Source organism: Schistocerca americana, chromosome 3 (assembly GCF_021461395.2).
Source record: "Schistocerca americana isolate TAMUIC-IGC-003095 chromosome 3, iqSchAmer2.1, whole genome shotgun sequence".
In the NCBI taxonomy this organism is placed as follows: Eukaryota; Metazoa; Arthropoda; class Insecta; order Orthoptera; family Acrididae; genus Schistocerca; species Schistocerca americana.
The window spans coordinates 655,030,281-655,056,992 of NC_060121.1; positions in this window are offsets into that span (position 1 = coordinate 655,030,281).

A 26,712-nucleotide genomic window follows, 5' to 3' on the forward strand; every position below is an offset into this window, starting at 1 on the left:
CGGATAAATGTACCAAGTCTGGTTGAAACCTGTTTAAGAGATGGGGAACATACTTATACATACACACACACACACTATATGATCAGAAGTATCTGGACAACCACAAATACATACGTTTTTCATATTTGGTGTATTGTGCTGCCACCTACTGCAGGTACTCCATATCAGTGACCTCATTCATTAGCCATCGTGAGAGAGCAGAATGTGGCGCTTGCGGGACTCACAGACTTCGAACGTGATCAGGTGATTGGGTGTCACTTGCGTCATACGTGGCCGGCCGGTGTGGCCAAGCGGTTAAAGGCGCTACAGTCTGGAGCCGCGTGACCGCTACGGTCGCAGGTTCGAATCCTGCCTCGGGCATGGATGAGTGTGATGTCCTTAGGTTAGTTAGGTTTAAGTAGTTCTAAGTTCTAGGGGACTGATGACCTTAGAAGTTAAGTCCCATAGTGCTCAGAGCCATTTTTTTTGCGTCGTACGTCTGTACGCGATTTCCACACTCCTAAACATCCCTAGGTCGACTGGTTCCGATGTGACAGCGAAGTGGAAACGTGAAGGGACACGTGCAGCACAAAAGCCGACTGGCCGACCTCGTCTGTTTACTGACAGATGCTACCAACAGTTGAAGAGGGTCGTAATGTACAATAGGTAGACATCTAACCGCAACATCACACAGGATCCACTGCAAGTACTGTGATAGGTTGGAGGTGCGAAAAATTAGATTTCATGCTCGAGTGGCTGCTCATAAGCCCACATAACGCCGGTAAATTCCAAGCGACGCCTCTCTTGGTGTAAGGAGCGTAAACATTGGACGATTGTGTGGCGTGACGAATCACGGTACACAATGTGGCGATCCGATGGCAGGGTGCAGGTATGGCGAATGCCCGGTGAAAGTCATCTGCCGGCGTGTGTAGTGCCAACAGTAAAATTTGGAGGTGGTGGTGTTACGTGTTCTTCATGTAGCGCGCTCGCACTCACTGCTGTTTTGTATGGCACTATCACAGCACAGGACTACATTGATGTTTTTAAGCACTTTCTTGCTTCCCACTGTTGAAGAACAATCGGGGATGGCGATTGCATCTTTCAACATGATCGAGAACCTGTTCACAATGCATGGCCCTCGACGGAGTGGTTATTCGACAGTAACATCCCTATAATGGGCTGACTGCACAGAGTCCTTACCTGAATCTTATACACCTTTGGGATGTTTTGGAACGCTGATTTCGTGCCCGACCACACTGACCGACATCGATATCTCTCCTGAGTGCAGCACTCCGTGAAGTATGGGCTGCCATTCCCCAAGAAACCCTCCAGCACCTGATTGAACGTATGCCTGCGAGAGTTGAAGCTGTCATCAAGGCTAAGGGTGGGCCAACGCCAGGTTAAATTCAAGCATTGCCGATGGAGGGCGCCACGAACTTGTAGGTCATTTTCTGCTAGGTGACCGAATACTTTTGATCACATAGTGTATATCCGTTTTTATGGTAAGTGTACATGTATATAATTGTGTTCAAATGTAGTATCATCCGTGCAATTGCAGTAAAAGTCGATATCACATTAATGCCAGTCACATGAACAGGTGATATTCACTTCGATCTTCCGATCATACTCATTACAATAGCTTTTCTGTTCCAAGTAGAGTGTCAGATTTCATGGCAACGAATACATCATAAACTCCTGTGTAGGGTAGACTCTTGAGTTACATGATTGCTGGGGCCATCCACGTACAGTAGAAACCCTACTTGACGGTGTTTGGCTGAAGAGAAATAGCTTTAGAATTAAATACAACATGGATAGTTGTTATACGGTAGGAAAGGATATGCTGCGGAAACCAAACTGTGTCTTTACAGTTTTTTAAAGTGGAAAGTGTTTGAAAAACAGTATTTCATGTTGTCGTATCCATAAAACTATATCACTCCTGGGAAGCGGTAAAATCATCACCCGATGTGCATAACCATCGATATGAACAGACGTACAGTGGACAGACGTTGATTCAAGTCAACGTTCACATAATTGTGATAATCTTAAAGCAACTTTCCGAGCATATAATTTGCATTACCGATCCGTTACTAGATGATTATAAACACTCCAACAATTTTTAAAATGGAATACTCCTTAACAATTAGAGCATATTAACGAAATGAAACCGTCAATTCCTGACACACAGAAATACCAGGAAGCAGAATTGCCTGAACGTACTGAACGTAGTCTGAAATTCAGAAGCCTATACTGAAGATATCTTCTGTCCAACACAGTGCAGTAGCAACTTTACCGGTAATTCATTTTCGACGGGTGAATGTATATCTAATGAAGGAGAAGTTGCAGAATGTACGATCATATCCCAGAAATTCAAGTCATAACACACATTCTCCAAATATCACAGGTCAGAGGCATTTATGTACATATATAAGCTTCAGACCAGATCCCAAATAGTACTGCTGCCTGATTTTCTACGGCGGATGTCATAATATAAAGTTAAGTTATTGATATCGTTACATTTTATTTTCCTTCCATACGATAACAAAAATTAATAGTAATTTATTACACTAATAACAGATATAGAGAACCTCTGCCATTTGCGAAGAAGCCCGGAAAACTCTGTGGGTTTCGGTCGATGACTTGACGCTACTACCGTGAGAGACAGTCGCTAAACCTTATGGAAAACTAGTTCCGTTAGGACGTGGAAGCCTATACCACAAAGTATTGAACGCAATCTCTATTGACAGGTGCACACAAAGCGCTGGTATCCAAAAAATATTCGTACTGGCATCGTGATTTTGCCGTGCGTTAGCACCACTCCGTGGGCGCTGTTTTATCTGTCAAACGAAAACACCAAAGCACGACAAAGGTACAGGCGAGGCGTTTACTGCCCAATGGCGCGGAACACGAGAGAAGAGGGCGTGCCAGGAATGTCGTTCACTGGCACACAGCGCCTTGCGGCACTAACACTCCGGTTTCGCCAAGGAATATATTGGTGGCTGGGAAACAGAGTGTAGTCCTTGTGGAAAGGACCAACATTACTGAGGCTCTAATGCGTTCCTGTAAATAACGCCAGTTTTGTCTTCCTGGTGCTGCGGACCTAATAGTCACCCTCATCTTAGATAAAAGTGTTATGTGCAAGACTGTTATCCTGTATTACGTTTCGTTACGATTTCTGTGGTGTGACGGTCATTCCGTAAGTCACGTCAATTACGGTGTATCGTACGAACATGTGGCAACACCGTAACTGCACTAAGTAAATTCTGAATCCCGCGTAAAACATTACCGAATGCCGGGCGTTGTGGCCGAGCGGTTCTAGGCGCTTCAGTCTGGAACCGCGCGACCGCTGCGGTCGCTGGTTCGAATCCTGCCTGGGGCATGGATGTGTGTGATGTCCTTAGGTTAGTTAGGTTGAGGTAGTTCTAAGTTCAAGGGGACTGATGGCCTCAGCTGTTAAGTCCCATAGTGCTCAGAGCCATTTTTGAACCATTACCGAAGTCAACCGACAGATTGCGACTGCATGCGAGGATGGTTTGGTAGCAGCGCTTGAAACATTCAGCGCGAGATTGGCCGTGTTACAAGGTGGATTCTCCTTCAGCCATCGTACTCACCGCATCTAAACCCATCCGCCTCCGACTTCATTCAGCAACTGAGGAAAACATTGCGTAAAAGGCACTTTGCAAAAAGGGGGACGTCGTGGAACCGTTGCACGATCAGCAGCTCGGGCCACGTCTGCTGGAACACACAGTCTTTGGTGTGAAGGGACCTGCCTCGTTTGCCACGAGTGCCGATAAGGCCGTTTTCCAGTGAGAGGCAGTCAGTGAAGCAACACGGACAGCGGAGGTCTGGGGGGGTGATGGGTGGGGGGTGGGGGGTGGGGGGGGGCCAACGACCGTGTAACATCCAAGTTTTTTCTGGTTGATGGTCTTCTGGACACGAGCGACACGCACCGTAAATGGGAGTGAACTCATTATTTCCTTCACCGACCAACAAGCGAGCGGTAGATCATCGTCATCTTCAGATTCAAATGGCTCTGAGCACTATGGGCCTTAACATCTGAGGTCATCAGTCCCCTAGACTTAGAACTACTTAAACCTAACTAACCTAAGGACATCACACACAGTCATGCCCGAGTCACGATTCGAACCTGCGACTGCAGCTGCAGCGCTGTCCCGGACTAAAGCGCCTAGAACCGCTCGGTCACAGCGGCCGGCTGTCATCTTCATATCTCCAGGCGGCTTCAAATTTTTCCACCGTCTGTCGCCCCACAGCTGCTGTGTACGCTCTGTGAGCTACTTTTAGTTCGTTGCTTCGGTGACGAGACAATGTAGAATTCCTAAAGATTGATCTTCCTCCGTGCAGTGACCATGGTAATTGCGACCGGTTCTCTTCTTGTTCGTGATTTTGAGCTGCTGCTTCTACATTTTACTAGGTTCAGCCCCTTGTTATTGTTGTTCCCTGTTTCTGTGGTTGGCCAGGCGAACACATAATTGCTTGTATCAGAACTTAATGGTTTCCATTTGGTAATTGTCGTAGGACTATAACTCGATTTTATGTTTTAAACTATCTAGCTATTGTAAATCACTTTTATGATCAATGTCATTAACCGTGAAGTCCAAAATATTTGTCTTGGCTGGTAAATGTCGTGTGACGAGGGCCTCCCGTCGGGTAGACCCCTCGCCTGGTGCAAGTCTTTCGATTCGACGCCACTTCGGCGACTTGCGCGTCGATGGGGATGAAATGATGATTATTAGGTCAACACAACACCCAGTCCCTGGGCGGAGAAAATCTCCGACCCAACCGTGAATCGAACCCGGGCCTCCATCGCAATTGACTATGGAACCTATTGGTCACGTGTGCATGGCCAGCAAGCACGGCATAGCTTTCCTAACAGAGATAGGTCAGATCTTAAAGCTTCATCGATTTGATGCCCCATCATGTGCTCAGCTGTACTGCAAGCAGGCCCAAATTACGCACTGGTTATGTGAAGTTGCAGACCTGTCTTCGGTTGTCAGAAATTCCCAGTTCAGACGAGAGGCTGATCAACTCAGATCCACACAGCGTCAAAGCTACACGTAAACTGCCTTCATTGCACTGTTCCGAGGCCTCTCTCTCGACTTCGGTCTAGTGCTCGCTTGAAGCCTAGCCAGGGCAGCGACAGTCGCACAAGAGAGTAATATGCGCCACCTGGTGAGACGCCAGCTAGGAACTGTCGATGGTGGGAAGGTGGAGTGAGCCGCCATGGCTCACTTAGCTTTCAATACCGCAAAACATTAGGCGCACAGAGATACCCCTGCCTCTCTCGTGTTTGCGTATCCCTTAATTCCACTTTATCAATTCCCCTTTATCAAATATCTGGTCAATAAATGATTTTTGCCGAATAATATTAGTCCTGAGTTAACCAAGGGTAATTTGCATAGAGCCAGGGCAACGATTCAGATGGTCCTTAAAAGGGAAGTGGCATGGTACAACCAGAGCCGGCGTCAGGAGAACATTCAGGTGAAAGATTTAGACTGCGTGACAAATTTTAGGGTAGAGACTCTGTGAGTAAGACATCCAGAAATAAATAGCACCCAGTTTTGTGGATCCGCGTAAGGTGTAGGAAGTACCCACTCCAGTCTCACTTAATCTCTGCGACAAAGAGACTGGAACTGAGTTCCAGATGCACCTTAGCCAACAGAGGTAGTGTTAACTAAGTTTCCTTAGTGAGTTCCGTCCTACTCCCAAAGATTCCTGTTTTGTGGAGGGAGGATGAGCCGTTGTGCGATCGACAGCTCATGCCACGTCTACTCGAACACAATCTCTAACATGAAGGGGGCGTGGCACATTTGCCGCGAATGCATCTGAGGCCATTTTCCAGAGAGCGCAAGTCTGTGGGGCAACGTGTCGGCCGTTTGTTCTACCATCCGTGTAACTTCAAAGTTTATCTAGCTGAGCATCTTCTGAACATGAGGGACATGCACCAGAAACAAGAGTGGACACACTATTCCTTTGGCACACTAGGTCTGGAGGCGAGCGGTGGGTCGTCGTCATCCACACATCTCTTGGCAGTTTCAAGATTTTACACTGTTCATCGTCCCTGTCTGCCACCCCAAGGCTGCGGCGTATGTTCAGTGAGCAACTTCTAGTTCGTTGCTTCGGTGCTACACAATGCGGAGTTCATAAAGACTGAACTTTCTCCCTGCTGCGAGCATGGTAATTGCGACTTGTTCGCCACCTGCGCGTGTTCGTGCCCTAAAGCTTCTACACTGGACTCAGTAAATCCACCTGTCCTTATTCCCTGTTCCTGTGTCTGGTCAGGCGATTTGAGGAGCGTGTCGTTAGCATCAAAACATAATGGCTTTAATTTGGTAACTGTGATAGGGTTAAAATTTGGTTGTGTATTTTACATTATTGGGTTTCTGCAAATTACTTTTACGTTCAATTTCATCAATCATAGCGTCCAAGACATTTTTCGTGCCTGTACCTGGTGTACTAAACAAAAAATCACTTTCTTCAGCTATTTCGAATCCTCAAGCTTATATTGAGAGGCACCCACATGCATTGCTCATACTGTGGCATCAAGCAGTCAGGCCTGCAAGATGAATGGTCTGCCAAGCGAGTGGATTCACTCTTATTTATCCAGTAACATGAACTCTAGTACTCACACTTAAGTTACAAATTATCCACCTGTATAAATAATACGCAACGGAAACACGCATCTGACCTATCAGTAATTTACAGAACTCTGACTGTACACTACGCACTGGCAATACCACATTTTCTTTTTGTCTTTTATTTAACGGCTTTTGTCAACACATGGCCACCGCACTGAATATGAATGGCGCACGCATCATAAACTCGGGACATTATGACAACATACAATTCGAAGGAAAAATCCACCAGTCTTTTTCTTTTCACTATCTTATTTATTCCGATAAATTCTCTAACCTAAACACACAAATTCTACAACCTACAACAATAACACATGAGAAATTCCGCCCAGCGGGCATGGCTTTACAATGGTGAAACTCTATATTATGGTCTCGTAATTATTTTTAACGCTACAGTGCACTTTCTGGATAGGATGGTGGATCTTCTATTGTACCTCACACTTCGCCTCTCACAATCATCATCACTAAACTTTCCTCCAGACCGAGCGGTACTGAAGGAACAAGCATAACCCACTAATCTTTCGAAACTACCTCGCTACTCTCCCATGCAAACCACACATACCCAAATTACATGACATACATCACACTACAACATGAAATACTACACAGAGAATAGTCGCAACATTATCACTTTCAGCTTTCCCACATCAATTAATATTTATCCCAGTTTCACACGACACTGCCCCACTCTGTAATTCTACTTTCCTACTGTGAACTCTGGAGATATATGCACGTCTTCCTGCGCAATGCAAGCCAAGTGGCGTTGCTGGATAGACGGCCGACTCACCTTGATTCTCTCTCAGAGTTTAAATCTAGCGTCACACGGAATCATATCACACAATTTAACATTAAGAACATCACACACGCGAGTCCTCAACTGATACCATGGACGAGTACTTCTCTTTATCTTTTGTCTCATACACAGTTTGAGACTCACACAGTACTCACCACGTGGAAGTACTCGTCTCTAATTTCAAGTCCTGCACACGCCATTTCTTAAATATTTCAACTTATGGTACACACGCTATTTCTTAAATATTTCAACTTATGGTACACACGCTATTTCTTAAATATTTCAACTCATTGTACACTCGCTAGTAATTCAGCTTAACTTAAGCACACGGAAGTATTTCAACTTAATATATTCACATTCACTATCTGCGGTTAGCAGACGACCATACATTCATTCATTTCACAGATCTCACCAAACTGGATGTAGGGATTTACTTTGTGGGAGTGCACATGTGATCAATTAAATAAATAAATTGTCATTCTTTCCCACACTTGTATCCGGCTTCGCTGTAATAATTGAAATTGAGTTATTTTACAAAAAAATGTATTGTTCTGACAAAAATAATGAAGCATGTTGTACCTATTTTCAATGTCGGGTGGTACTGTACCCTTTCACCACCGGCTACCCATGCAGAAAAAAATGGCACGGTACTATCCTTGCAATGCGAGGGTAGTTCCGAACATTTTTTTAAGAAAACTGTATTCGAACAAACGTAGCAAGTAATCAAAATAACCAGGAGGAGACCTTAGCCCCTGGTGACCCCAAATAGACGACCAAATGCTGTTACTTTACCAAATTATTGACACAGTTGTTGCAGTATTGTACTCTCCACAATCCGGATTAACGTACACATACAAGTTTGCAACAATCCACATGACAAATAAAACATTACATCACACAAATAAAAAATAATGTTGAGATAAATATTTGCTTAGTTACTGGGATCTTTGTTATTTTTATGAGTAATCCAAACTTCCCTAGTTCTATGACAAAATAAAAAAAATACCAATTGTACTCATGAAATTGTAAGTAGCTCACCGTCCAAACACAGAACATGTAATCTGACATTCATAAATTGCGTTGTAATAATCTTTGCACGGCAATGTCTAAATACAAAACAAAATCAACAAAAGGAAAAAAAATAGCGTACACTAGTTACACGTAGAAGTCAGGCTCCATATCAATACACGCAATAAATAGTTAGCAATAACTGCTTGAATCCACCAGTAGCTCTCGTGTCTTACTCTACTGCTCATTTCTCTATTGTTACACATTTAGACGACAAGAACTTGCATTTCGACTAGCCTTCGTTACACTTTAATGCGAAATATCACCACTGTGATAATGCAAATAAGTGGCTTCAGTCAACACACCAACAAGATTATTAGTGTCCACGACATCAAAATATATCAGTTAATTCCGATATTTTGTTGTGCAATGCAAACTCTTGACCCCTGTGACAACCTTACTGACCAATGCAACAAGAGCCGCTACGTTAGTATTACGCCACCGGCTAATAATTAAAGCATCATTGTACCATATATTCTAATAAACATGCTATGTGAACTTGATAACCCAGAACAAGCAAACAAAAAAACACTAACTATTCTAAACACAAATGTTAATGAAATACAATTACACTTGCTGTCCCTTCAGGAACGAAACATACAAAAAAAAACATTTACACAATTACAAATACATTATTCCTTATCTTGCGAGTCACACGGAAACATTTCATTTTGTGTTTTTCTTGGGGTCAAAAGGTTGCTGATAGTTTTTCTAGAAACACTGTCTCGGTGTCAAAGCTCTCCCATGGTTTCCCGGACGAAAGTCTTTAAGTCACTCAATTCGGCATTTTTGAACACGCACTGAACAGTAAACTGTATCTCACATTAAACACAAATGTCATAGTCACACTCAGCGTACCATCCACACGAATCTGGTCGTCCAGAAAAGGCCCTACATCTACTATTACACACAGTTCTGTCCTTTCAGTTCATGGTGTAATTAAAAGTCGTAAGTTCCAACAAACAGCACTTATTCCTGCACCAATTAAAGAAATGTCTCCTACTACAGACGCAAATGTCAATGTCCCACTCTAGTTTCTTGCGTTCATACAATAATTAGTCACCAAACGACAACTGTCCTCTTCAAGAATACCAAGCGTCCCACATGCAATTCACAAAGCACACTTAACAAGTCACTGCCAAAAGTTTATGGATCCCACCATTCAGTGGTCAAGACAAAACAAAACGATCGTCCTGTCTGCTAAAGACAAAATCTTTTCCACCACTCACAACGTGGAAACACCAGTCCTTCACTTTCCACCTTATGGAAAGTCGCAGTCATCTTGTTTCACGGCTCCACAGTCCAGTACTAGTTAATAGTTGCTGATAACAAATGCCCGCCGGGCTCTGCCGCGCGTCGTCCTTTCTGCCGTGGCGCCGCTGCGCGCCGTTGAGCAGAAGAAACCACCCGCTGTTGCCTCCGCGGGATACTTTCCCCAGTCGTAAGGGTGGCGGAACTTATGAATGGCCAGTGGTACGTGCGTGTCGCCCCAGGCCGTTGACCTGCTGTAGCGGGCGCGTGGAGTGTACCCCGTCCGGCATTGGAGTGGGGTGTGCCGCGGCTCTGTCGCCTGTCGCCATGGCTACGTCAGCTCGGCCCGCTAACGGTATGGGCGTTACGACACCCAATCAGTCAGACCGTTCCGTGCATCTCGCAACATTACAGACAAAAGGATATATTTAAATACACATTGATTACATGTATGATCTATTAGATACATTGGTAATAAAAGAATCTTTGTTCTAAAAAACATAAAACTATACACCCTAGTTTTCTACACATACATCAACATTTATCCCTTTTCTATATACAGCCCACACTTGCGCTATTGATTGTACCTGTCGTCCCTCATACAAAACATGAATGTGTAAAAAAAAAAAAAAGGAATAATAAACAATCTATACAACTCATAATTACAATATAAAATAGTAGACTACTCTAACATCCTATCACAGTGAAAATATTAGAAACTGTTGATTCTAAAACTACAAGATGCAATGAACCTTTGTGCTTGTGACAGACTGAAATTAATACCCCTTGAAAGTGTTCTAACAAAAAAATAAGAAATTATCTATACAGCTCACAATTACCTACCACAGGTTATTAAATATTAAACTACTTTAACATCCTAACACAATAAACATTTTAGAAACCGATGACTCTAAATCTACAACATACAATGCACCTTTGTGCTTGTGACAGATTGAAATTAATACCTCTTGAAAGTGTTCTAACAAAAAAAATAAGAAATAATCTATACAGCTCACAATTACCTACCACAGGTTATTAAATATTAAACTACTTTAACATCCTAACACAATAAACATTTTAGAAACTGGTGACTCTAAATCTACAACATACAATGCACCTTTGTGTTTGTGACAGACTGAAGTTAGTATCTCTTTATACATTTTACATTTTATTATATATTACAACATTTCTAGGACATGTATGAACCATCCACATGATGTCAAATCCTGACCTGCCATCGAGGTTCATCCAAATCAAACAATACACAATAATGTTTTAGTTACAGATCGGTAGCATCCCCTTTACAGGAGTGTGCGCCTTGATCACACTACTCTACGACTCTCACTCACCAGACATAACATTTTCCTTCTCATTCAATCCATTAATACACTAACAGAATAGGTCTAGAAGTCAGCTAACCTTAACACCAGCACACTCACGACAACATACCATACCTTTGCTCCCTTATACTCATAACACCATCACACTCACGACAACATACCATACCTTTTCTCCCTTATACTCAACCACATAACACATGAGGCTGTTTCGGAGATAGCATTCCAGTCTCCGAATTCATCCTTTGACTCTGGCACCTCTCTCCATCGGCTTATCTCTGCATTCGCTTTACCGACTATTCCTCCTGCTGAATATCACTTTAGAATTGCGACATTTCATCTAAGAACAAAAAATACACAAATTATTCCTCCTGCAAAATAACTGTACACATTATTGGTACCGTTTTGATTAGTTATACTGGTACCAGGCTTCAACAACAACAACAACAAATATTATTTTTGCCAAATCGCAAATTTCATGCTAAGAATTAGATCTACACTTATATTACAGCTTACGTCAGTATTCCACAACGTTCACCATCTGGATCTCATACTCCCTTTATGCCCTTTCACATTGTGCAGTTGTCCTCATCTCTTCATTCGTATTTCGGCTCTCCGTCCGTCCATTACTCCATCATTTCCTGTTCTTCCTTCGCCATTGGCATCAATCTCTATTGCAGCATACACAGGTCTCTCTGTAACATACATCTAAGACATCTCCACATTATTAATTCTACTCACCTTTATTTACCACTGTTTCATCACGTCGAATCTTTCTTTATTAATCACACTGCTTCACGTCGCTTCTCTCCTTAAATATCACCTTTATTTACTGCTATTTATCACGTCGCTTCTCTATCTACCATCTTTATCCACTCATTAATCATCACGTCGTTTCTGCTTGATCCTTATTCATATGACGAAAAATACGTACATACACCACTCTATCGACTCCTGTTCATGACTCATTCGACCAGTCTATTCCGTCATACTTCCTGACATCCCGCCTGAAAATTCTTATGTTCGATTTTGACCCTGCACAACGTTACACACCACAAATAAATACACTGACTATCTACCATAAATTGCCTACTTTCGATCTATCCTTCACTTTTCCATAATTTGATGTTAGAAATGTGATGAAGCCCACGCGATTGTTTTTCCCTTGATCGTCTCAATCAGTACAGCATTTTCATGGACAATCCGCCTCGCTCTGAATGGTCCACTATAAAGAATTTGCTAGTTAGGAATCTAAGCTTACATGAAAATTAAATGTATGCAGGGAATATACAAGCTGGGAGAAATGGGACAGCCCAAGTGTTAGAAACTTTGGTGCTAGTAGCCTCTTTCACTAACACCAGATTCCGAACAACCATACACAGCACCTCATTATATCTGTCACCACGACTATGACATACTATAGATCAGATGGCATCTAATTTAAAAACTTCGATCACATTACTGATGTGACCTGTAACAGCAGTATAAACGTACCCTATTCCATACAGATCACAATGTTTACTTTTTACATTACGTGTTAAGTACCTGCAATAGTCAAATCGCACTAATTATACTGGACTCCTTGGCATTATTACATAACATTTTAGCAACTGGTTTCTTTGAAGAAACAGTTCTTTTACTTTACAGTTCGAAATAAAAATTTGCAAATTTTGCTCTGAGAGACCAGCCTAACAGATGCCATTACTGGTGGTTTATTCTCTGATCAGAAGTATGGTATTTGCACTCCTACATGTCAGTAGAGTATGTCCGCTACATAGACAATTTTCAGTGCCAGCTGCATGTGTTTTAAGGCAAGATGCTAAGGGCTGATATGTTGGATTTGTTTCTCCTATCCATCAATATATTACGACGAGAAAGAAATACCAGGATTCCATGCTCTTCTGCCATTCTGATAGTTCTTGCCGTTCCTATCCTCGACACTATGTGACCTATAAGTCGTGTCTCCGTTCACAATGTTGCTCTCATTACCCAATTCTTGTAACAAGTGCCGGAGTGACGCGGAATCGTCTAAGCCTCTGCCTGCCATCACTAAACCTCTGCGCAATTTCGCTGGCAACTTCGTTATACAGATCCTAATGAACTCCCCAGGTTCGTATGTCACATCCAAATACCTATTTCGTCTCAGCATTTCCTGATAGCACTCCACTGGATCTCTTATACCACCTTCGTTACCATTTCGCATCATCAATATGCTTTGCGTAACCTGGTCCTGCTTACTTTGCGACCAGAATTCATTTAAATAGCTACTACAGTCTTTAATAACTTCCTGCATTTTCGCTCTAGCCTCGTCCCTCAAATGGTTACACACAAACTTCATTTTAAGGGGCAGTCCCCACGATGAAGGTAATGAATCTTGAAATTGAGAAAGCCTTGGACTATACCCAGTTGGGTCTGCCACCTGTTTTATCCGACACAACCGTTCTTCTGACTCTCTGAATTCGTCTTCCTCTTTCTGCCTATTTTCGCTTTTTGAGTTTATCTCACTCTCCCTCTGCAATCTACCTGGCGGTGTGTCACCTTCGCTACTGCACGCTAATTGCAACTGTGCTAGTTCTTCACTATGTTTCCTACTTATTTCTAATTGCGCCTCTTTAAACTGTAATGGTGATTGTATCTCCTCCTGGTCGGCATAAACCTCTCCCTGCGTACTGTCAGAGCCTGTCTCGCCTCTTATACTGAGCTTTTCTACATCTGCACTAATCGTATTCATTCTGACCACTACCTCTTTGATTCGCTCATCCGGCAACACGTCCCTACGTTCAGTAATATCGCTCTCTATTGCACTTATTCGTACCTCCAAATTATTGGTTTTTTCTTTCACGGCATCACATACTTGCTTCACCGCACCCAGATTCTTCTCCCCCTCATCTAACCGATTATTAACTGCGGACAGACGCTCATCGATAACTGTGTGTAGCTTCCTCATTGCCTCTTTATTACCCTTATCCATTGCCTCCAATCTTTCCTTATTCTCCCTATCTCTCTCCTTATTATCTCTATCCATCGCTTCCAATCTTTCCTTATTTGCTTCCAATCTTTTCTTAGTCTCCGAATTCCCTTTCTTAGTCTCCCTATCCATCCTCTGTAAACACTGTAGTATCACATTGTGATTTGCTACTTTCGACGCGCTCACCTCGTTCGCCTGAGAAACCGTAGCCTCACTAAGGGTAGCTGCACTTTCACTGCATACCTGACCTACTCCAGGCTCGCCCGCGTCGTCGGGAAAAGCCCCCGATTGTGAACAAAGCCCGCCGCATAAAGGATCACCTAGCCATGGTCCGCTGAACAATTCAGCCCCTTCTGAGTGCTTGCCGTCCCCGCTCATTAACCCATGGTCAACAGCTACTTCCTGCTGTACTGCTACATCCACCCCAGAATCGCTATTCTCCATGGTGGCTACACTTTTCGACTGCGACCTAGTTACTACGGACATTATGGAAAAAAAATTATACCACGATCTTCCAGCCTTGGACGATATAGCAATTAATTACCTAAAAAAAATAAAAGATCCTCACCAATACAGAAAGAAATTGCAAACAGAAAAAATTTTACTTCTTAGCGCTATTACAATGGTTTCCATCAAAAAATAAAAAAAATCTTAACAGCAAACCCTAACAGCAAAATGTCCTGGAAGCAAAAAAATCCTGGCAAAAAATTTCCTGACAAAGGAATCCTGGCAAAATATATCCCGGCAAAATAAATCCTGGCAGGGTCGAAATTATGAGAGGCACCCACATGCCTTTCTCATACTGTGGCATCAAGCAGTCAGGCCTGCAAGATGAGTGGTCTGCCAAGCGAGTGGATTCTTTCTTATTTGTCGAGTAACATGAATTCTCGTACTCACACTTAAGTTACAAGTTATCCTCCTATATGATTAATACGCAACGGAAACACGCATCTGACTATCAATAATCTACAGAACTCTGACTGTACACTACGCACTGGCAATACCACATTTTCTTTTTGTCTTTTACTTAACGGCTTTTGTCAGCATGTGGCCACCGCACTGAATCTGAATGGCGCACACATCATAAACTCGGGACATTATGACAACATACAATTCGAAGGAAAAATCCACCAGTCTTTTTCTTTTCACTATCTTATTTATTCCGATAAATTCTCTAACCGAAACACACAAATTCTACAACCTACAACAATAACACATGAGAAATTCCGCCCAGCGGGCATGGCTTTACAATGGTGAAACTCTATATTATGGTCTCGTAATTATTTTTAACGCTACAGTGCACTTTCTGGATAGGATGGTGGATCTTCTATTGTACCTCACACTTCGCCTCTCACAGTCATCATCACTAAACTTTCCTCCAGACCGAGCGGTACTGAAGGAACAAGCATAACCCACTAATCTTTCGAAACTACCTCGCTACTCTCCCATGCAAACCACACATACCCAAATTACATGACATACATCACACTACAACATGAAATACTACACAGAGAATAGTCGCAACATTATCACTTTCAGCTTTCCCACATCAATTAATATTTATCCCAGTTTCACACGACACTGCCCCACTTTGTAATTCTACTTTCCTACTGTGAACTCTGGAGATATATGCACGTCTTCCTGTGCAATGCAAGCCAAGTGGCGTTGCTGGATAGACGGCCGACTCACCTTGATTCTCTCTCAGAGTTTAAATCTAGCGTCACACGGAATCATATCACACAATTTAACATTAAGAACATCACACACGCGAGTCCTCAACTGATACCATGGACGAGTACTTCTCTTTATCTTTTGTCTCATACACAGTTTGAGACTCACACAGTACTCACCACGTGGAAGTACTCGTCTCTAATTTCAAGTCCTGCACACGCCATTTCTTAAATATTTCAACTTATGGTACACACGCTATTTCTTAAATATTTCAACTTATGGTACACACGCTATTTCTTAAATATTTCAACTCATTGTACACTCGCTAGTAATTCAGCTTAACTTAAGCACATGGAAGTATTTCAACTTAATGCTACACGTGGTTTCATTGTGACCGTTGGTCACTTCCGAAGATTCCTACAATCCCTTTAATATTACCTGCCTGACATTTAATTCTCCCCACAAAAGTTCCTGAAACAGACAAATTAATATTTCAAACTACTCTTAAATATTCCACATGCATACCATGTCTCCACTCTTTCGTCATTACGGAGCACAACTAAAACAGGTCTTAACAGCACAAGATCCAGCGGCAGGGTGCCGAAACATGGCCGTTCCTGAGGTTCTCTCCCATCTCTGTCGAGTTGGGGGAAGCACCTTGCTATCGTATTGGTCAGCCACATTTCAGGCGCTCAAAGCTCTGGTAAATTTCAGCTCTTTGGTCCCACCAAAGGTGGCCAAAAGATCGACTCAAAGATGATCATATATTCACATTCACTATCTGCGGTTAGCAGACGACCATACATTCATTCATTTCACAGATCTCATCAAACTGGATGTAGGGATTTACTTTGTGGGAGTGCACATGTGATCAATTAAATAAATAAATTGTCATTCTTTCCCACACTGGTATCCGGCTTCGCTGTATTAATTGAAATTGATTTATTTTACAAAAAAAATGTATTGTTCTGACGAAAATAATGAAGTATGTTGTACCTATTTTCAATGTCGGGTGGTACTGTACCCTTTCAATATGCTTCACTGGAGCAATTCTTGTTGCTTATATTATGGTGGGTTTACTTCCACGCCATGGTTGTGTTTACGTAGGCGTCGTAGCGAGTCGTTTGCGTCTTCCTTCCCATGTGACGGTTAAGTATTTACCATATCCACCTTGTGGTGTGAGTTGAAGCCGAATTTCGGTTGGTCTCTCGACTTCTTTATCAGCAAGTGTAAGTGGGCGTGTTTGCCTTGGCCAGTTACCTTATTATCTTTTAGCGAATTTCCACAAACGTCTTGTGAGAGCTGCCCGTGTGTAATCTGATGACTTAAATTTTTCACGTTTTACTTAAAAATTACTCATCTGTTCATCAGGTAATCATTCTATGTATGTGCGTTGCTGCATATTCCCAGTAGCTGTTTAGAAAAGGCGACGTATGGTGGGCACCTTATCGGGCCTGTCGAAAGTAATTTCTAGTCTGTTTGTCCAGACCACTTTGCCCGAATGTGGTAGTTTCATATCAAGCAGATTTAATTGTTTTTGTCTCCGTTTAATAAACTTCTTTTTAGGTAAACCTGATATTTAGTTGTATTTTGGTAAAATATTTGCAGAAAATATTTCAACAATAGTAGCAGTGGCCCTTTTGGAAGTAGAATATCATTTGTTGCAATTTTAAATTTTCGTGCTTCATGGTGCCATCAATGACTTTTGAAAGTATTTGAAATAACTGTACAAACGTATGTTATTTGATCCTACTGAAATACTTGATGACATTGTTGACTGATTACCGGTGAATTTTATAATATAATTTTAATTAATTGAAATGTTTGAGCCGTAATTTATCTCTGGAGCGGTTGGCGTGTCGGCTCTTCCTTGTGCCTGCTCTGTGCCGCGATGCGATTGCTCGAGATCGCCTACTTAGGCGCACGCGGAACGATTGTAAGGGGCGTCAACGTAGAAGTGAGACGCGGTGGAAGTTACGTTGGTTACCGAGAGAGGGTGGTGACCCTGTCAGTCGTCGTCGTAGCAGTACTGGTCATGCCTTGGTTGGTGGTGGGTGCTAGGAGCCCGGAGTTTGTTTTGGCCGAGCACGGGAGTAGCGATCGAGAGTGGACGACGTGGCGCGAGAGTTCACGCTAATAGCGTAACTGGGGCTTTACTACGTCTAGCCGTGAAGACGCCCAAATACAATCGGCATCCTATCACCGTGACAAGTCTTCTGTCTGCCGCTGCCACCTTTAACTTTGTTAATTCTGGTTGGTAAGCTGTTTTCTCATTCAGGATCAACTATCTGAAGGTCCTTTACAACTTTCACCTCAATCTGTCGCGTTTTGTGCGTGGGACCTCTTTCTGTAGGTGCCGTTTTGCCTGAAAGTACAGCCTGTGGCTATTACGTAATTTACTGGTCTAACTTAACGAAATCTGTGGAAATTGGTCAAACTGTATAGAGTTTGCATCCGCAAAATCTTTCAGGGGTAACATCTGTTTGTTTAAAGCCCTAGCTTAGTGAGTCCCTATATGCTGAGTGAGTCCTACCGATCATCATATCTTTTCCCATTTTTCACGCAGCCATTTTGTGTTTGCTTCTCTCCGCTTCCTATCTATCTCGTTCCTCAGTGACTTGTATTTCTATATTTCCTTGTTCATTTTTATACTATCTTCTTTCATCGATCAACTGAAGTATATCTCATGTTACACATATTTCCCTCGCAGTAACATTCTTTGTACCTGTGCTTTTCTTTCCAACTTTCTTGACTGCCCCTTTTAGAGATGGCTATTCATGTTCAACTGTACTGCCTACTGAGCTATTCCTTTTGCTGTTTCTGTTGCCTTAGGGAACTTCAAGCGTATCTCGTCTTTCCTTAGTACTTCCGCATTCCACTTCTTTGCGCATTGATTCTTCCTGACTAATGTCTTAAGCTTCAGCCTACTCTTCATCACTACTACATTCTGATTGGAGTCTATACCTGCCCCTGTGTGTGCCTTACAATCCAGTATCTGATTCGAGAATCTCTGTCTGAAGATGGTCTAATCTAACTGAAATTGTGCCATATCACTCGGCCTTTCCCAAGTGTACCTCTTTCTCTTGTGATTCTTGAACAAAGTATTCGCTATAACTAGTTGAAATTTGTTACAGAATTCAATTAATATTTCTTCTTTCCGATTCCTTATCCCAAGGCGCTATTCTCGAGTAACCTTCTCTTCTATTCCCTCCAATTCAAAAAATGGTTCAAATGGCTCTAAGCACTATAGGACTTAATATCTGAGGTCATCAGTCCCCTAGATGAAGAACTAATTAAACCCAACTAACCTAAGCACTTCACACACATCGAGCGCGGTTCCGGACTGAAGCGCCTAGATCCGCTCGGTCACAACGGCCGGCCCTTCCAATTCCTTCCAGTACAACTGCATTCAAGTCCTTCATGACTGCGTGTTATCGAAGCAAAAACCTGGGCATTTTGTCAGGCAGTGCCCAATGCCTAAAAACGGAGATGGATGAATAGCTGACGCCAGAAGCAGCAGGGGTAAGGGAGGGTGGTGTCAGCGTTGGGCAGGAGGTTCTCACCAGGTCATCGTACACTGTGTTCTGTGAAGAGTAGATGGCTGCCCTTCGTTAGCGCAATAATAGGTATCGAATCCATGTGATTACTGTTAAATTCCACGAACGACATCTCCCCGCTGGGTTAAACCTGTTATAAGTCGTTAGCCCGTAAGTTTTGGGCTAGCTTAAGTCGCGACTGTTTGGTCCCGTCTGTAGGATTCTGTCCTGGGGGATTTTAAGGTCAAGTTTGTCTATAAATAACTTGATGATGTAGTCATATACATTGCCCAGTTTTGAGTAGCACTTCGATCATCAAATTTTTCACTACAAACCTCATGACAGTGCGGAAAATGAGAGATCACAAAAGGCTCCTTTTACAGCCAACACTGACAAACATCTCATTCCACGCAGTAGGACTGTCACATGCAAAACAAGATCTTATTTCAGATATGTGTAATAATTATTGGCGCGATGTTCTGTGCCTCCAGGAAACGCACAGAGGGCCAGACTCCACATGGCCAAGAATACCTGGCACGCAGCTAATCAAAGTGATTCTCCATAACCAATACGGAAGTGCAATTTCCGTCAAGAACGATCGCAAAATCACAGAAGGTAGAGCTAATGATCAGAATAGGTAGAAATAGTCTATGTCTGTATACAAGCCGCCCAACATACCATATCACTTCAGTAAACCCCTGCAGAAGAGCAAGGATATACCAGACATAATAATGGGAGACTTCGACAGTCACGATGTGGCCTGGGGATACACACAAACTAACAAAGCTGGGGAACTAGTGGAACAGTGGGCTGAATACAACAAGCTCCATTTGATCCATGATCCAAAACAGCCTATGTCATTCAACAGAGGCTGGTGGTTGGTTCAAGTGATTCTGAGCACTATGGGACTTAACATCTCAGGTCATCAGTCCCCTAGAACTTAGAACTACTTAAACCTAACTAACCTAAGGACATCACACACATCCATGCCCGAGGCAGGATTTGAACTTGCGACCGTAGCGGTCGGGCGGTTACAGACTGAAGTGCCTAGAACCACTCGGCCACCAGCCGCCACTAACAATACCCTTGCGAACGTAAGCCAAAAGCTCGTATTGAATCCCATCCCAAAGTCCCAGAATCGGCCAATACTCTGCAAAATCAACCCAGTGATACAACCCGCAGAGTTTTCCGTTCGAAATAGGTTTCATTTCCGGAAAGCTAACTGGGAAGCATTCTCGAAAGAAGTGGACAATAAACTTCCATTTCTTCAACCTCTACCACAAAACTACAGTGGGTTTGTTAAAGCTTTAAAATACTGTTGACGGCAGAGTATACCGAGAGGATGTAGAAAATCATACATTCCAGGCTACAGCGAGGAGACAAAAGAGCAATACGAAACGTATTCTGGTCATTATGACGCCAACCCATTCTCCTCAAGAAACAATGGAGGTAGGCGACAAAGTCATAACAAAAATGATGGAAAATAGAAGACAGAAGTGGCAACTCTCTGTAGAAAGCATTAACATGGCCCACAGTAGTCGGAAGCGTGGAGACTGCTCAAAAAGCTAGATGGTGTATATGCAGGTACACCAGGATTTGTTGGCGTTACAGCAAACCAAATAGCCTCCCGGTTGCAGGACAACGGTAAAGCGGAACTCAGACTGAAGAAAGGGCATACGAGAAAACGAAATGCTCCCCAGGAAGAAAATAATGAATCACACGATAACACATTTACATTATCAGAACTGAACGAAGCAATCAAAAGTTTAAAGATTAGAGAGGTTGCATGCACAGATGATATTAAAAATGAACAGCTGGTACATCTTGGTGTTCGCTCTAAATTGTGGCTGTTGGACTTCATGAACTGCTGTTGGGCAACTGGACGATTCCCTAAAATCAGGAGGCAGGCAAAAATTATTGCAATTCTTACGCCTGGTAAGTTATCGGCCGATCTCTCTGTTTGGTAAAACTTACAAACTGTTTGGAAGACTGATACTAAACAGATTCAAAGAGCTGATTGAGGGCATCCTAATAAAAGAACAAGCAGGATTTCGGCCTTGCAAATCTTGTACCAGTCAAGTTCTCAGCCTAACCCAGTAAACTGAAGATGAGCTTGAGAAAAGACTAGCTATAGGGGTTTAGTTAATAGATTTGACAACAGCATATGATACCATCAACCTCAGAAATTTAATTGCGAAAGTGCCAAAAACAACAATAAGCCCTCAGCTCTCTGCTGTACTCAAATCAGTTCTGTTTAACAGAAGATAATTTGTTGAATTCCAGGGTAACAAGAGCAGATGTCGAATACAAAAAAATAAGATTCTCCAGGGCAGTGTTCTTGCCCCCCATGTTATTGAATATTTAAACAGATTGCCAGCCTATTAGTCCCTGGTCAAGATCTTTCATTCATGCTCATGATAGGGCAATAGCAGTTCAGCTATCAAACCACAAGGATATTGAGAAAATAGTAGCTGAAAACGTGGAAAATATCATCAACTATTAGAATAAAAATCAGCTGAAACCCAATCCAAGTAGGACCCAGACTTGCCTATTCCATCTTAACAACAGAGAGGCGAAGCGAGAACTGAATGTTTGGTGGAATGACACAAGATTAACACACTACCCTATCCCAGTGTACTTAGGAGTTACTCTTGCTAGGACATTGTCATTCAAGGGGCATATTGAGAATAGTAGGGCAAAAGTCCAATCACGGAATAACTTACTTGGCGAGCTAACACCATCAAAATAGGGAACTAATCCAAAAGTTATACCACCACCGCAATGGCAGTCTGCTACTCTGCTGTTGAGTTTGCAAGTCCTGTCTGGGAGCGGTCATGCCACACAAACAAACTGGACACTGTCCTGAACAAGATGTGTAGACATATGACTGGATGTCTTAAGCCCACAAGAGTAGAACACCTATACTCCTTACCAGGAATTGCTCCGCCAAATATCCGACGTTCAGTACACAGCAGAATTGAACCAACGAAACAGATTCAAGATCAACGTCATCGGCTACATGGGTATCAAATGGTGCCAAAACGCTTTAAGTCAGGAAGTAGTTTTCTCCACTCAACCGAACCACTCACAGATCCACCAAAAACATCTAGAAAAAGACTGTGGCAGCAACAACAAGAATCTGCTCATGATTCTGAGCAAGTGCTGCCACTAGGTGCGGAGCTTGAGCGGAAGAGATGGAAAACCCTGAACAGGCTGCATTCAGGAATGGGTAGATGTAACAAAAATCTGCACAAATGGGGAATTAGTGAAAGTGCTTTGTATCCGTGTGGGAACATTCAGACCATGAACCACCTGCTTCAATGTCCGCTAGTAAACTATCCAAGTACGTGCACGGCCAAAGACCTGATGGCATGCAGCGAAACAGCGAGGGCATATGTGGACTTCTGGATGAATGAGATAGGAAGCAAAGACTGCATAATATTTTATTATACTGTATATAATGTTTCATGTATTTTATTTTATAAATTAGCATTTTAATACTGTAAATTTTATAGAGAACAAATTATTTTATAATGCGTGAATTTACTGTAAATTGTTTGTAGTATGCATACGAAATATATATGAATATATATCCGTCAGGTACTTGGGCGTTTGAGGGAAGCCAGTTTGACTGTAAATCACTCCAAAGCAGCTGTTACTCAGAGCTAAACGTTCTTTTTAGGCCATATTGTGCCTCGTAAAGGTGCAGCCATCGACCTCAGTCCATTAATTCATTTTCCATCCCCAGAGACAAGAAAGCCATTGTTTGATTTATTCGAATGGGGAATCTTTTCGCAAATTCTTTCCAAATTTTGCACAGGTAGCAGCACCTATCAACCAGCTACGTAGGAAATTGATAAAAACTATCTGGGGTGAATCGCAGCAAGCCAATTTTGATGATATGAAGCTCCGACTCTGGTGTTGGGAATCCATGGTTTTTATGGTTCATTTATTGTTCAAACCTATACTTCCAACGTTGAGGGTGCTGTGGTCCTGTTATAAGACCAGGATGGGAAGAGGAGAACCGTTTCACATGCCTCAAGGGCGTAGTTCCTAGCTGAGAGTAAGTATTTCGTTTATCGATTAGTAGCGCTGTCCGTCATGTCTGCATTAGGAAAATAAGCTTTATCTAGAGCTGCTCGATCTCGCAAGAGAGTGCACATATCACGGTGGAGAGTAAGGATTTCCGCGGTTCAGTTTTATGTTTGTTATATCAGTGGGGGACAGAATCAGACAGCTGACGCGTTGGGTCGAATATTTCAGGTTTATGATGTGGGTGAAGAGCCGGAGGGCGACACGCTACTGGTGTGTCACATAGGCGTTCTGACAGAGATTGCGTCCTTGTTCGCCCACTTGACAACATAGCAACAGCAAGACTTCGACTGCAGCCCGTATTTGTTAAAATGAACGCCAGTGAAGCAGTTCCAGGAAACTCTTTGGAGAAGGTTTACCTCTGTTTCTGGCATAACAGGTGTCAGGAGGCCAATTTATGCATCCTGCGGCGCTTAATTCCTGCTGTCTTTAAATGTTTTCATCAGTCCTTATGTGGAGATCACCGGGAGTGCCTTAAGATGCGAATGAAGATCAAAAAGATGTTAACTTGGTGTGGGCTGGGCTCGGACGTTCGAAAGGTGGTCGAAGATTGTGAAGCAGCTAAGCCCGATATGGGACCCAGGAAAGAGTTCCTCCAATCGACTAGCGAATCCCAAAGATGGACTGACTTTTCATTGGTTATCTAGGTCCATTGTCCCGGAACAAGAGGAGAAATTGTCTCGTCTTCGTTGCTGTCGATGCTTCCGCCAGGTTTGTCTGGTTAATTCATAGCAGTGACGTTACGTCTGCCATAACTATTCGGATCTTGAGAAGATACTCGCAGTTTTGTACTCCAACAATCCTGGTGAGCCTGTATTTAAGTCCAAAGAGTTGGCAAGATAATACATGTTACTACAACACCTTAATACATGCAATCATCTTTCGCGGAATGGATGAACCGGAGCCTGAAGTCCGCCCTCGTCGCCGGTCGGAGTGGCCGTGTGGTTATAGGCGCTACAGTCTAGAACCGCGTGACCGCTGCGGTCGCAGGTTCGAATCCTGCCTCGGGCATGGATGTGTGTGATGTCCTTAGGTTAGTTAGGTTTAAGTAGTTCTAAGTTCTAGGGGACTGATGACCACAGTAGTTAAGTCCCATAGTGCTCAGAGCCATTTGAACCATTTTTGAACCATCCGCCCTCGTCGCTTACCTTTTAGCATACAGAATTCTGATTTGTCCCTGGATTGATTGTCCTTTGCATTTAGTATCGCCCACCATGAATCTCATAAAACTACTCCCGCCAGATTAATGCTCTCTTCCCACTGATATCTCCGTTGACCATTTTATGGTCGCTGAATGATTTTTTCCGGAGCATGTAGATACGAAGGAAATGAAGAGAAAATGGGAGGCATCTGGAAACAACATCATCGAGAGATAGCCCGATATAAAAAGGGAAGGCAGGCAGCATCTGTCAAGGTAGGCAGTGAAGTGTTCTTAAAAAAACTTTCGGGCGCGAAGTCACGGAAGTCAAGGCATTATGGAGAAATTGTTACCACATTTTGTAGGACTCTATGTGGTGGTTAAGTGCCTTTCACCGTTGAACTTTCTGCTGAGGCATGGCAAGACAGGCCAAAGAACTCGTGCACCGGAACCAGTTGAAGGTGCAGCAGGTACACCGTGAGCCTAGGGCCTTACGCAAAGGCGATTCTGGGCACTCACCTCGGATCCGTTTTAAAGGGAGTGGAGGTTGGGCTGTAACTTGTCTCTCGAGTGGTTAGTGTGTTTCCTGAACCCGTGCTTTGCCGCGGTGTGTTTGGTAACGATCACCTATTTAGGGGTACGGGGAACGATGCGAAGGGGGCGTCGATTTAGCAGCGAGACGTGGTGAAAGTTACGCTCGTTTACCGAAAGAGGGCAGTAGACCCCTCAATCGCCGTCGTAGCAGTGCCTTGGTCGGTTGTGGACCACACGAAACCAGAGATTGTTTTGGCCGAATACGGAAGCAACACTTGTGCGTGGACAACGTGGTGTGAGACCTCACACTAATAGCGTAACTGGGGCCTTGCTACGTCTGAAGGTCAATGTAGCCGCGCGAAGGCTGAATACAAACGTCTGTATGCGTGCAGTCTTCTGTCTGCCGTTGCTACCTTTAACTTTGTTAAATCTGGCGGCTAAGCTGTTTTATTATCCAGGATCGTTCTTGTACGTTCAACTGTTGGATGGCTCTTTACGACACTCGTGTTGAGCTGTGGTACGTCAAATGTGCTGTCACGTTTAGGGGTGGGAGTGCTTCACCCTGTAGGTTCCGTTTTCCTTCCCTGTGTCTATTAAGTAATTTACGGGGTCTAACTTACGAAAGCTGTGCGAATTGTGCCAACTTTAGAGAGTTTATGTAAGTCTGCAGGCTTTCGTGGCCGTTGTCACTGAAGTTAAAATCTTCTGCGTTATTAGGCCGTGTCATGTTTCTTCTAAAATGTTCGACGTTTCGACCCCTCTGCTGGGATCTTCCTCGGGATCTTTTGGTGTCCACTACTGCTAGAGTGTTCTAGCAGAGGGGTCGAAACGTCGTTTACCGAAAGAGGGCAGTGGACCCCCCAATCGCCGTCGTAGCAGTGCCTTGGTCGGTAGTGGACCACACGAATCCAGAGACTGTTTTGGCCGAGTACGGAAGCAACACTTCTGCGTGGACAACGTGGTGTTCTAGCAGTAGTGGACACCAAAAGGTCCTGAGGAAGATCCCAGCAGAGGGGTCGAAACGTCGAACATTTTACAAGAAACATGACGCGGCCTAATAACCGAGGAGATTTTAACTTTAGAGAGTTTGTCAGGCATATTCTCCTGGAGTAATGTCCATTTATTTAAACCCCAATTCGTGGCAAGTTCCTTCATCACGATTTTGGTAAAATTTATTATGTTGTTTAAGTATGTCGTGTTACTGGTAACAGCAGAACTTAATTTCTTATTGATTACTTCTGCTCAACTGTCGGCGCAAGCAGCTCAAATTATGCAATTAGTTGCAATTTTTAAGGTATAATTTCATCTTAACCCTATAACGAGCTGTGCTTTTACTGCTGTGAGCACTGTTAGAGCAATTTAATAAGCTTCCCATTTCAATGATTTAATGGTTAAAGTAGCAATGAAAATGTCTTAGGTACTTTAAGGTATTGCAATTTGTTATAAGATCTTCGGCGTCATTGACTGCCTGCAAAGCTGTAGGTTAATATCTGATTTAAGAACTTGCATGAAATAGGTTGGCTGGCTTTACAGTTGGGATATAACAGGCCATGTTCTGATAAAATATTGTGTTATAAAACGAACCTGTTGTTTTCTAAGGCGGCTGGGCTGCTGCACATGCGTTACCGCTTGACCGTGGAAGGCTGCTAAGTTTGAGCAAAACTGTAATTGATGGATGTACTCCACCCTTAAGAA